Source organism: Mustela lutreola, chromosome 8 (assembly GCF_030435805.1).
Source record: "Mustela lutreola isolate mMusLut2 chromosome 8, mMusLut2.pri, whole genome shotgun sequence".
In the NCBI taxonomy this organism is placed as follows: domain Eukaryota; kingdom Metazoa; phylum Chordata; class Mammalia; order Carnivora; family Mustelidae; genus Mustela; species Mustela lutreola.
In genome coordinates, this window is record NC_081297.1 from 112,139,008 (window position 1) to 112,152,020 (window position 13,013).

At 35.3% G+C, this 13,013-nt stretch overlaps 1 protein-coding gene across 3 annotated transcripts in view; it reads left to right on the top strand.

The window, feature by feature from the left end:
* Positions 1-13,013, top strand: part of SYT1 (synaptotagmin 1) — a 547,301-nt gene that overhangs the window by 270,961 nt on the left and 263,327 nt on the right. The gene's annotated exons all lie outside the window — the stretch shown is intronic.

Consider the following 13,013-nt stretch of genomic DNA (forward strand, 5'->3'; position numbering starts at 1 on the left):
TTTGTCTTTTGAGCAGCAGGATAAAATGACTGTCACTGCTTTTAATCACTTGAGAACGAATTCTTTTCAGAGTTCTCTCACTTACCGTGGAATATACCTGTGTATGATGCAAACAGAAGAGTTGATTTGATTTGTATTAGCCACCAGACGCTTAAGGAATGTCACTTTTGCTTACAGAAAACAAAAAGGCATGCAGGATATATCCTTTGGCCTCAGGAGCATTTTAAGACAGGAGGTCAAACTCAAGTTGTCCTTGGGCAATTAAGTAGCGGAAATAACAAAACTTCAAACCCTAGATTGTTTCCATGTAACACTGTGGGGTCCATGATTTGGAGAAAATCTTATATTAAAATTTTTTAAAAAAGGATGATTAGTGTAGAAAGTAATATACAGTTTTCTCTGGTGATACTCCAAAAATGAATTCTCAAGAGCAGATCCTGTCAAGATCTTTTCATGTTGCTAGGAGAATTGTTACCATAGGAACAATGGTACTAGTAAGCACCGCTTACCATACAACATGTTACCCGAAAAGTAATTTAATTAAAGTATTTTCAGAATTTTATATTGTGGTCTTTTGCAACATTTGTGTGTGAATAGTATAATGTTAGCCCTGTTTGAGGCAAGGATGGGTAAATTTGTCCACTGACAGATTTTATTGGCTTAAATCCTTACTTTGTTACACTGAAGTTGTGTCTTTGGCATCTAAGAAAAAAAAGCTTCATTATTCTCAGCTCAACTGTCATTTTTATTGGGGACACAGAGTTGCAGAAGTGGTGGGTGTTCAATCCTGATGGGCTACCTTCATCATATAAGAAAACATTGGTACTGCTGCTGATGTAAGTCCTGCTTCACCTGTAACCCAGTCATTTTATCCTGAGTGTTATTTTGAAAACACAAAATCAGAACAAGTAGCCATCCTCAGTTTCCTGAACATATGCTTTTTCTCTCCTCTTTCATTAAAAATCACAAACTCTGTTCAAATGGAAGAGAGCTCAGTGCAAGTTATATTCCTTGACTTCCACCTTTAAAATAATACTTAATAAGACTACCTTACACAGGTACGGAATAGTGGCCCACGGTTTAATGTTCAAAGAATATGCTAGCTCAGGTTACAGAGCTCTCTAAAACCAAAACCTTGAAGTCTGAATTCAGGACTTAAAATGTTAACATGCTGCCAGAAAACCAATTGGGAGAAGCATTCTCACATCGTGGTTTGAATTTGTGCAATGTTTATGGATTTCTGAAGTACCAAGTAGCAAGTTTTTGAGAGGTATTAAGGGAAGATAAAGCACACTACACTTAACCACAATAGGCTTCTACTAATGTGATATCCATCACCACTTCTTTGACTTGCCATTTCCTCCTAAATTAGCTCATTTTACTATAGATCAAATTACTTTTCAATTTCTATCAATAAAGAGTGCTATCTATTACAGTAACTATGTAATATACTGTCAAAACACCAAAGTTATAACCCCTGAATTCCAAAGGCAGACAGGAAAGCAGAGTCAATAATGCCAGTTAATAAGGATTATGTATCCAACAACTTACATAAAATAGTGCCTTTACGATTTAGAGAATAGAGACACAGACCATAGGACCCAAGTCTCTTCCCTAACATTCCTTAGTGAGACACTCTTTTTCCCATGGGCCAGAAGGGCATGGTTTAATTATCTCCTCAGCCCACCCTGGGATGTGGGGAGGGAGCTTCTGACTGTCTATGAAAAGATATTTCCGAGAGCACCCAGATCATAGGCATCCATGGCCCAGGTGGCAAAATTCCCACTTACAGATGACTTAGATAGCAGGAGAAAGTGATCTTTTCAACCAGACCCTCTTACCTGGGTCAGTCACAATAACTGCTCGCCCAGTGGGAAACATCAGAAAACCTCTTCACACCCTGGCTCAATTTGTTTTGAAAATCTTGTCTCCCGAGGAGTTAGATGTGGGGTAAGTTTCCAATATACTTTCATTTTTAACTAGCAATAATTCTCCTTAACCTTTCCAGGATGGAAATAGCCCATAACAACCTGTACCACCAAAATCAAAAACCTTCCAACCCACTTAGCGGTAGCCTGAAGGTACTTTCTGTATTTTTATCGTGTCAGTATTCTGCATCATATACGGCACATGGTCCTCTTAGCAATCAAGAGTGTCAGAATCTAACCTTACCCTGAACTATTTGCTCTCCCTCTAGTCATCGTAGAGCAAGAATGTTGGTATTAGCAACTCTCCAAGCCTGGGCCTCCCAATATAGAAACTAAAGAGCATAACCTTACTCCATAGCATTGGAATATTCATAAGTATTAAACTAAATAATACATATAAAGGTGCATAGCATAGTAACTGTAATATACTCTTGAATAGAGGATAGTCTACCATCACATTATCTGCGCAACTGGTTAAGAAGGAAATTAGACTAATATATCCCTAATTGTGATCAGTTTTATTTGAGTTTATTTTACATTTCTCTCCTCTTTGTGACTACCACCCATGTATCTTTTACTTTGAAATCTAAAATTAGTTCAAATTCCAGATTGGTGTTTTTCTTTTTCTTTTTCTTTTTTTTTTTTTTAGATTGGTGTTTTTCAAACTCGCCCTCAGGAAATGCCCATAGTAATTCAAGAAGTACAATGTAGAAAAAGCATAAAGTCATAGAAACCTGAAAATGTTAAAGCCTAACAAGTCATCAATTTTGTTTGCCTACCCTCAACTCTGGAGGTTATTTTCCAGTCATTGTTTCTAAGGTCCCAAATGATGACACTGCTTCTATTTATTCCCCTTGAAAACTCTCCATCAACATATATTACTGTCAAAGATCTCTCCTAATAGACCAAATTTTATATTTCTACTCATTCTATTCTGTGACTTTTAGGTATGATCCAGAGTATTCCCAAGCTTTGCAGTTCTTTCAGATTCCCATATTTTGGAGAGAAAACCTACCTTGTTATTGTTGGGGGGTGGTTTCATGATTTCCTAAAGATTTTCTCTCACTTTTCTGAGGAAAGAACCAATGCTTACTTACATCTTTTTTTTTTCTTTTTTTATTTGACAGAGAGAGATCACAGTAGGAGAGAGGAAAGGAAGAGATCACAGAGAGAGGAAGGGAAGCAGGCCCCCCGCTGAGCAGAGAGCCCGATGTGGGACTCTATCCCAGGATCCTGAGATCATGACCTGAGCCGAAAGCCGCTGCCTTCACTGAGCCACCCAGGCGCCCCTACATCTTTATTTTTTTTTAAGATTTTATTTATTTGTTTGACAGAGATCACAAGTAGGCATAGAGGCAGGCAGAGAGAGAGAGGAGGAAGCAGGCTCCCTGCTGAGCAGAGAGCCCGATGTGGGACTTGATCCCAGGACCCTGAGATCATGACCTGAGCCGAAGGCAGCGGCTTAACCCACTGAGCCACCCAGGCGCCCTACTTACATCTTTTGTAATATAATTTTTACAGTCCCTAGTGCTTCTTAGTGTAAGATCTTCTAATTCCTATATTTCATTAGATTGCCTCAAAAGACAATTTCATCTTATTCCTTTCATTGTGTTGGCACCTCATTATCTTACCTATTTTTTTATAGTTCCCAATCTTAATTATATCCTCTTAGATCCTCACACATGTGTACAAAAGAACTCCTGAACACAAATGTACAAATATACCACACACTATATCAAATTCCTTTGGAGTAGAAACCATGAGATATAAGTTTATTTGGTGCCTAAAATCACATAGCTAAGAATTTTGTACATAGTAGTTAGTTCATAAATATTATAATGACTTTCTTTTCTCACATAGCAAGTTGAAATAAAAACAATCACTTTCCTAAGATTGGAAAATTAAATAGTAAGTTCTACTCACTTAGAAAGAAAATATAAAGAGTATTTAAGAAAAACTTCTTAAATCAAAAATTATCAGTAAGATAATGAACAAATGAGGTTCAATTAAACTCAACTTTTAGGCTGCTGTATAAAAGCTAGCCACAAATTTATAAACAATAAAACCACCAAAATCCCCCAAGAAATCTCAGAAGTTATTTTAGTCACATCTGAAAAAAATATTTCTGCAAGCCAGGCCACAGACGTTATTCTCTTATTAGTGTTTATTTCTCCATTTCAATTACCCTTTCTTTTAATCATTCTGTTTCCTACCTTCTTATAATCATTTGTCAAAATTATCCTTGCAAGTGTGCTGGCACAGTGGGATTCAGTGTTGATTTCCTATTTCTTTAGCAAACCTCCCTTGCCAACTTCCAGACTTTTTAGACTTTAGTCCAGAGTATTTTAGACTTTTAAATATGCCTAGTTACTAATTACTCCTATTAAATCACTTTGCATGGATATCATCCCTTTTACTACTGGTAAGACCTTATATTTTTTCCTCATTTAATCCATTACAAAAGTAATTATGCAATTATCTGTTTGTCTAATGTTCTGAGTCTTCCTCTTAATTGTAGGCTCCATGAAGAGAGTTTAGTTCACTACCATATCTCTATCTTAACTCACTCCTCTATGTCTAGTATAGTTCCTCATATTTAGTAGTTAGATAGCAAATAATTACTGAACAAGTGAAGAAATGGATGACAGGATGGATACAATTTTATTCTGGTAAATTTCCACTCCCTTAAGCAGCTGATGAACTTATCTTTGTACATCTTTATTTCTTAGTACTCCTTGTATAGTTATGAATTACCCAGGAACATAATACTAAGTTACCTATGGTTTATCTATGTATAAAGAAGAGCTAGTGATATTTCCCATGAATTTTGCCCTTAACAAAAAACCGTTTGAAAAGAATCTATTGAATTTCTTGCTGAGTCATTCCTACCATGGGAACTTCATTCTAATGGTGAAGCACACAGAGCAGGGAAATAGAAGCTGGAGTGGGTTAAATTGTGCTTCATAAAGGGAAAAGGGGCTTGGCATTGAGAAAAAATCAACAGACTTTTCCCCATAATAATAATTAAACAACAAATCAATTAAGTCAAGGATCAGTCATTTGGGTTCAACATCATCATACTGGTTGATGATGTCCAGTGGATGAAATGCTGATATACTTACTTTTTTTTTTTATGTTTTTCTATTCCTATTTTATGTTTCATAGAAGATTTCTGTATTAAATAGGAAAATTCCAGTCATAGTCACTACCTAGTAAACATGCATAATGTTTACTATGTAATTTGATATGTCTTCATTTGTTTTAATGATAGGATCTACACTGTTTAATAAACTGTCCTTTTCTCAATAATTATTTCATCAATTTACTAATTATTGGTTTCAGACTTTACAGAACAATCTTCAATCTAAAAAGTTTCAAGACCTTATCTGCTCATTTCCATTCTTACCTCAAAGGCTTTAGATGGTAACAAATTCACTTAGTATTACCTACTATGTACTATATGCCTAATAATATGGTACCCAGTTTTCTAAATGTATGAAGCTTTGACCCATTTTCATTAAAAATCTGTCTTTCTAACCTTAATTTAGAATATAATCTTTTTAAAAAATATACAATTTAGTATATCTTATTTTGTTATATATACGTTTAAAAGATCATAATCTCACCTAACTCATCAAAATTACATGTTTATTTTTAACTAATTCATTCAGTGCTTTTAAGCAAAACAATATTGTTCATCCTGAGAACTATTTAGCCCTCCTGAACCTGAGTTATTTGGGAACTAGTAATAGCTAACAGGTGCATGTGTTCACAGTATGCAAGATGCCATTATCATACCTTGCAGTTTTTATTATTAAATTCACTCCTCTCATAGCAAAAGCCCAATGGAGATTGGCGTCATTATCAACAGACCTATTTTGCAGATGAGTGTGGAAAGGCACAAAGGTTTAAGTAACTTCCCCAACATCACAGACTGAATGAATTAAAGTCAAACAGTTGGACTCCAGAGCCCAAGCTTTAAACAATTATGCCATGTAAACTGCCTGTCTTTTTACATATCATAGTTTAGGTCCAATGGAAAAGGAAGATGCAAAAAAAAAAAAAAAAAAAGGCAAAAAAAAAAAAACTACAACAAAGCAAAAACTACTTCGGATCTCTAAGAGCTTTTAATAATGAAAGAATTTATAACCCAATACATTAACCACACTTCTTGTCCCAAATGTATTCCCACAAATAGTCTGCATCTTCCCACACTCAGAACCAACCCTATACATACATCCACATACACACTTTAAAGCACAAAGCAAGTTACAGGAGAAAGTAAATTAACCTTGTGTAGGAAACAGTTTATTACAAGGAACAGAACCAGTATTTAGGGGTTTAAACCATATACCAGGCCTTTTCCTTATATTCTCTTGTGTGTTCTACATCCCTTCATAGAAAGTACAACTGAGGCTTAAGGAAGTTCAGTGATTTGCGGAGGATCACAAAGACGTTTATGAAAGTACTGGAATTTAAACCAAGTTGAGTCCAAGCCCTTGACACCACCACACCACAGGGCAGAAAAGATGATGTTTTGAGTGGTGTGAAATGCTAATGTACTCAACTGACTTGTCACAGAACCCAGCAGGAAACACTAAGAACAAAACACAAACCTGTCTCCACTTTAGCAATTTTGGAAAATAATTAGCTTTAAGATCTGGCTTTGTGGAACGATGCAGTAGAAGAATAATCAGCCTGCTGAAATTCATCACAGAAAATTTTCTGGAAGTTTATAGACCTGACATGGGTTTTTGAAAAAATTGTGATAAAAACCTGCAAGGTAAAGGTGATATAAAAACTATATAGCACATATCTACTTAAAAATGCATAAGTCTTTAGAATGTAATAATCATTTATAAAGTTAATCTTTACAATCATTACCAAAAATTACTATTTAAGCTGCCTAATATTTGTTCCTCTCCTTAGCTAGGAGAGCTAGTATCATACTGATTCTTAACTAGTATCATACTCATCTCTTAGCTACTATCATACTGATTCTTAACAATTACCTTCTTTAATCTCCTAGCACATAAAAGCACAGGCATTTTTCAAATATGCTTTTAGTATTCCCCTGTTTCTGAATTTCCAGATTGCAAATTTAATGAAAATTAAAGATAAAGAAAGGAGCTAAAGTGTGTATTCTTCATGGTCTACACCTGTTTTATTCTAAATTTAAACTCCTTTTTCTTAAATCTTTGAGCACTGAAAGTGGAGAATGGTTTATTATAATGCTCACTGTGATGACTATAACGGGTTTAGACAATTTTAAGAAGGCTTTGTGAAATTAACCATGTTAAAAGACCTTAAATTCAAAAGTTGCTCAACTCATAGCTATGTTTCTTAAAATAAGTGTTTCGACACATATACCAGTAGCTATAATATTTAGCTCGAATAGTCCCATCACAATGATTAATGTCAACTGATACAAGGGAACAGGTAAATCTCAGGATTTCTGAACATCTCTGAGATTAAAACTGTTAGGATTGATATTTTGTGTTAAAGTTTAAGTACTTTTTCGTCAGGATGAGAATAAAACTTAAAACATTTCAAGGATGGATAAGGGAATCTTTATTTGGTGAAGTAGGAATGAATTCCAACACTAACATATAATTGGTTTGAAATAGGAACTTTTGGTGCCACATCTGGAGAGTAGAATAATATAAGCCACTACAGGTAGTAATTACTGAAGGTAATTGTAATGCAGCTTGAGTGGTAAACATTAATGGGGAGAAAAAAAAAGGATTTCTAAGCAAATAAAATCTCAAGCATCAAAAAGACAAAAAGTTTGTGATAAATGGTTCATTTAGGCATGCAGTGCTGTGTGGGCAAAATTGGATTGCAATCATAGCCATTTCAAAAAATGAAAACATTAGGAGAAAAGAAAATTGAGCAGAAATGGCATGGAAATTACAGCCTTTGATCCATTCTGAAGAACCTTTTTTTTTTTTTTTAAGCATCATCATGAGTGGGCAGCAAACTCTTTCCAATCTCTTGGTAAAACCTTTATGAAAGCCTGGCGACCAGGAGATAGAAATAATCAATTCAGGACAGACAATGGAAATATTTTTCAGTAACAATCGTTTTTCCATAAAACTGTGAAAAATTAATTCCACTGTTAAATTGCTATTTGATTTTGCAATAGACACTTTTAATTTAGGAAGAAAGTCTTTCCTGAATCATCCTTGACCTGTCCGACTACAGATCATTTAATTAGCACATGCTTCATGGTAATTAATAAAGAGATGACACCATTTCACATAAATAAAGAGTATCTTAATGTCCCTGGTGTTATATCATGGGTGCCAGAATCATTATGTGAATAATAATGCACACCTTGGAACATAAGTGGGCCTCACTCTTTGAAAATAGACCTTTGGTTATATAAATGATGCTTTACAATTTCCAAAGACCTGCAGTGCTAGATCTGTATTTGCAAAAACTTAAATTAGTTCCTACAGCTTTGAAACAATAATGATCATAGACTTGTTCAATCACTATTAAAATGTCTATAATTTGATTCTAGGACACTAAGTATTGAAATTACCCATTGGCTTTCTTTATTAAATACTGGTAATTAGTAATTTCATAAGGTTTTTTACCTATTTTGCTAAATCCAGGTTTTTTAAATTAACTTTCCAACAATCATTTAAATTAGTTCTTACACATAAAATCATTTTAGGCTATTATCTTTGGGAGAATGTTACATCCTGATGTTAAAAAGGAGAATTATTTGTAAATAAGTATAAGAACATTGCTTTACATTTCAGTAAATAGCAGATTTAATCTTCTGAGAAGGCTATTTGAATCAGATTTGCAATGCCTGAAGCAAAATCTTGGTTTATTTTCTTATTTTATTTGACTTGACTACATTCTGTTTTCATTAACATTTTCTATTTGACCTTTGGAGTTATAGACCACTTCTAATCTTAAAAAAAAAAAAAAAAAGTTATTGTGAAAGAAGAATGTATCTGTTTCTTTTATGTCTTTGAAAATGAGTATTGGTTTTATTGTTATTTTAAAGTATTACTTATAGTGGTGAGAAATTTTAAACAAAATGACTGAAACATGGCTTTTTTTCTGTCAAAGTTTTTAATTCAACTATGAGTGAAATAGTTTCTTACTAAGGCTTGTGAGCCACATATAATTTCTATAAGTAAAATGACCCATTTTTATGGCTCTATTAAGGCTTTCATGATAATTTTTTTCCAAATTATCTCTGAAGTAGCATAAAATAATTTTCTAAAATAGACTTTCTCTTGAATCACTGCAACACACATTTTTTTTTAATCCCAAAGAGATAAAATCCTATGGCAATTATCTTTCAAATCTGTCTTCCTATTAGACCATAAACTGTGTAAGGACCTATGTCTTCTCTCTTGTTCACCACAGGATCTTTAGTGCCTGCCACCATTTCTGACACTTGATGGCTATTTTAATACATTCTTGTTGAGTAAATCAATCAATGAGAGTGAATGAATGGATGAATGCTATAAATAAGTGTTCTGTCATTTAACCCAGACTAGACCATTTTTAACTGAGAACTAAGTCATAAAGGGAAGTCTAGATGAAATTGAGGAGGGAAGGCATGGAAAATAAGATGTAACACATGCAGAGGCACAGAAGTGAGAAAGAGCATAGAACAGGTAAGATTGAAGGGAAGTAATCTAGAATGGCTAGAACATGCATTGAAGTTGTGAAGTAACAAAGCAGAATATATGTTAAAATGTTATTTTTTATTTTCATCTTAACACTTTCCTCCCAGTAAGTAAACCATTTCTTGCCCTAGAGGGATTTCCTTTCCAGGGAAGAAATCAGTAGCACTCATTCTTTATTTTTTGAAGTATATTTTATTGTAGTACAGTTAACATATGGTGTTGTATTGGTTTCAGATGTACAGCATAATGACTGAACAGTTCTATACATTACTCAGTGTTCACCACGATAAGTGTAGTCACCATCTGTCGCCAAACAATGCTATTACAGTCTTATTACTGTATTCTCTATGCTGTACTTTTCATCTCTGTGACTTATTTAATAACTGGAAGTTTGGACCTCTTAATTTCCTTTATCTATTTCACCCATCTACCCAACCGTCCCCTCACTTTTTGTTTTCGAGAAGACTCTAAACACACTGAAGAGTATACTTAGTATCCAGGAAAAGGAGCATAAAGAAAGCAGGTTTTCTTAGAACAAAGATTCCTACTCCCCAAGTATGGAACGAAGAAAAGAAAACCATCAGAGTGAAAAACAAATTGAGAGGTCATGCTGGCTGAGACACTGGGCATCTCAGGGGAGACTAGAATGAGCAGATGAATTATGTCCAAATGAACTTCCAGGATTTGGGCATCCTGCAGGTCTCTGAACTTTGGAACAAGTTTTAGGTGATAACATCTGTATTTACTAAGATTGACATTCCTACCCACCAGGAAGGATGGAAGCTTGGAGTCTGTTTTAAGTAATTTAAGAAACTTAAGAAATACAGTTTTTTGTGGGGTTTTTTGGCCATTTGCATTGGTAACTTTAGATTCAGATGTGCTACCTAAAAAAGAAAGCTGGGTTGGAGCCACTGTGTTGAAGGGCATCGTATATCAAGCTAATAAGTCTGAACTTGACTCTGAAGAGAATCAGCCATCCACAGTTTTCAATCAAAGGAATTAGACATTTGTTTAGAAATTTTATAAACATCACTATAATAGCAATAGTGGATAGTTGGATTGGATAGCAACAAGACTAATGAGGAGTCAACCAGGTATGGGCAATAATGCCATCAAGAAATGATGAGCTGCACCCAAGATTCTAAGAATAGAAAGGAACTGATGAGTTGAGAAACATTTAGGATAAACAATCATCCTGATTGGATGTCTCCCAGGTTTCTGGTTGGCCTGGGAGCAGAAGTGGGGGAATAGAGCGGAGACACTGAGGGAGATATAATGTTATCATTTCTACAAAAAGAATATGGAGGGTGAGCTGCCAAGAGAAGGGAGAAAATGATTTAGAGCTCAGAACAGATGAATTGGGGCTCATTGGTGGAGTTGAAGATTGAGGCTTATGTATGAGACACAGCCCAGGAAATGTGTGGAGAGCAAAAGGGCTGAGAATGCAACTCTGTGTGCTCAGGGAGAGAAGTAGCTGAGAAAGAGTGAACATAAAGCTAGAAGAACAACAGAGAATGATACCCTGAAAATGAGCAGGAAAATTCCAAGAAGGAGTAAAATGGCTATTCTGTCAGAGACTGTGAAAAACTAAGGGTAATAAACTTTGAAAGATTTGCACCAAAACACCCCACCAAAAAACCAAAAAACAACAACGAAAAAACACCTTGGCAAAGAAAATTGATTTTTTAAAATATCGTGTATGACATCTTAGAGATACATTATATAATTTGATCAGGAGAAGAGAGACCCTAAGGACTCTACATGGGCCTTAGGATCAAGAAAGCTGAGCAATCTTCGTCTTGATGCTGCTTCATGGGGGAAATGTAGAGGAGAGGGAAAGAGTTTGAAGAGAAAATAAAGAAAAGATAAGGGAATGTTGTCCTCTGGCTGCAAAAAAAGGCAGAAAGGGGCAAAATGCAGACAGACATGGAAGGGAAGGAAGTTAGAATTTTATGAAATCCGAATCATTTCATGTCTTTGTAGAGCAGGAAGAAGTGGCTGAAAAGTACAAAATGTCAAGGAAATTACTGCCTGCTTGCCTCTCTTTATCTGGGAGAAAAGAGATGAGAGAGTACTACCCCATTATGTGAGAAATGATCTATTTTCATGTAATCTCATATTATCTAAATATCTATCTATTACATCTCTTCCGTGAGGAATGATATAAAGGAATCTTTATTATATGAGAGAGGAATTGTCTGAAGAGAGTGAGGACACGATTTGGAAGACACAGTTTGGAAGTGAGCATAGTAAACATTTGAATAACAGAGTGGGAGGGGGAGCTGATTGGGGATAAGTGGAATGATTACATAGTAATTTCTGCCAAGAGCAAAAAGCTTTCCTTTTGGGTCTAAACTATGGAAGTTAATTTACTGATGGTGGATTATAAAAAGCAGGGGAAAAAATGTAAAAAGAAGAAAGATAAATTTAGACCTAGGAGAAAACCAAGATTTCATCCAGCCATACTATTCTCCTCCATTTATACACAAGGTAACGCAACAGCCGACGACAGGTCAAGGAAGTTACCCAGAGCTCAGTGATGGCACTGCCATACCACAAGTCTTACCCCTGCAGCTGCCTCTTGACAAAGGGCCTGCATCTATACCTCGGAAAGATCTACCAGGGAGCTTCTTTTTTTGCAAGATCGGCAGAGCGCGCAGAGCCTGGCAGCCACAAGCACAAGCTTTTAAATCCATCATTTTCTCTGGATCTCTACTGCCTGTTTAGTTTTCAGGACCTGGAAATGTTTGCAGCTTCGAGCACCCTAGTTATTAAGTATTTAGACACTTAATTTCACAGGTGGACTCTCATGATTGAGTTCTTAAAAGGAGATATACCTCAATACCCACATTCTTGGGGAAGTTTTACTCCTATCATTGTTTTAACAAATGCAGAAATAATTTCATGAATAGCTTACTAAAGCTGCTGGGTGATAGGACATCCCCTGCCTTTTGAATATAAGATCTTGGGCCATTATTTTCTCAACGACCATGTTGCCTGAAATTGGCTATTGAGCAACAGTGCCACTTAATTTCTGGCATGAAATGGATTTCCCAAATTGTGTTACAGGTTGTGTTTTTGCTTTTGCTTTTCGTTTTTCCCAGTAATTATAAAATGTTACTTTCTTCACCTCTACCCTTACCAGTAAGTACCTAGTGCACCCTATTTTTCAAACCTTTTAAGGGGGAAAAATAGTAAAATATTTTTTAAAAAGTAAAATATCACATTTTATAAATACAAATCTCCAAAGGATATCTGCTTTCCAGTTTGCACTACACTTAAATCCAAAAGAAAAACTCAGGATTCTAGAAATACTAAGGAAGCTCCAATAGATCAAAACAGGGGAGCCTACAAAACGTTTCCATGTAAGGGAGAAAGAAGTATTTTGGTGGCTCAGTATCATGAGATTGTTAATCATAAAAGAAAA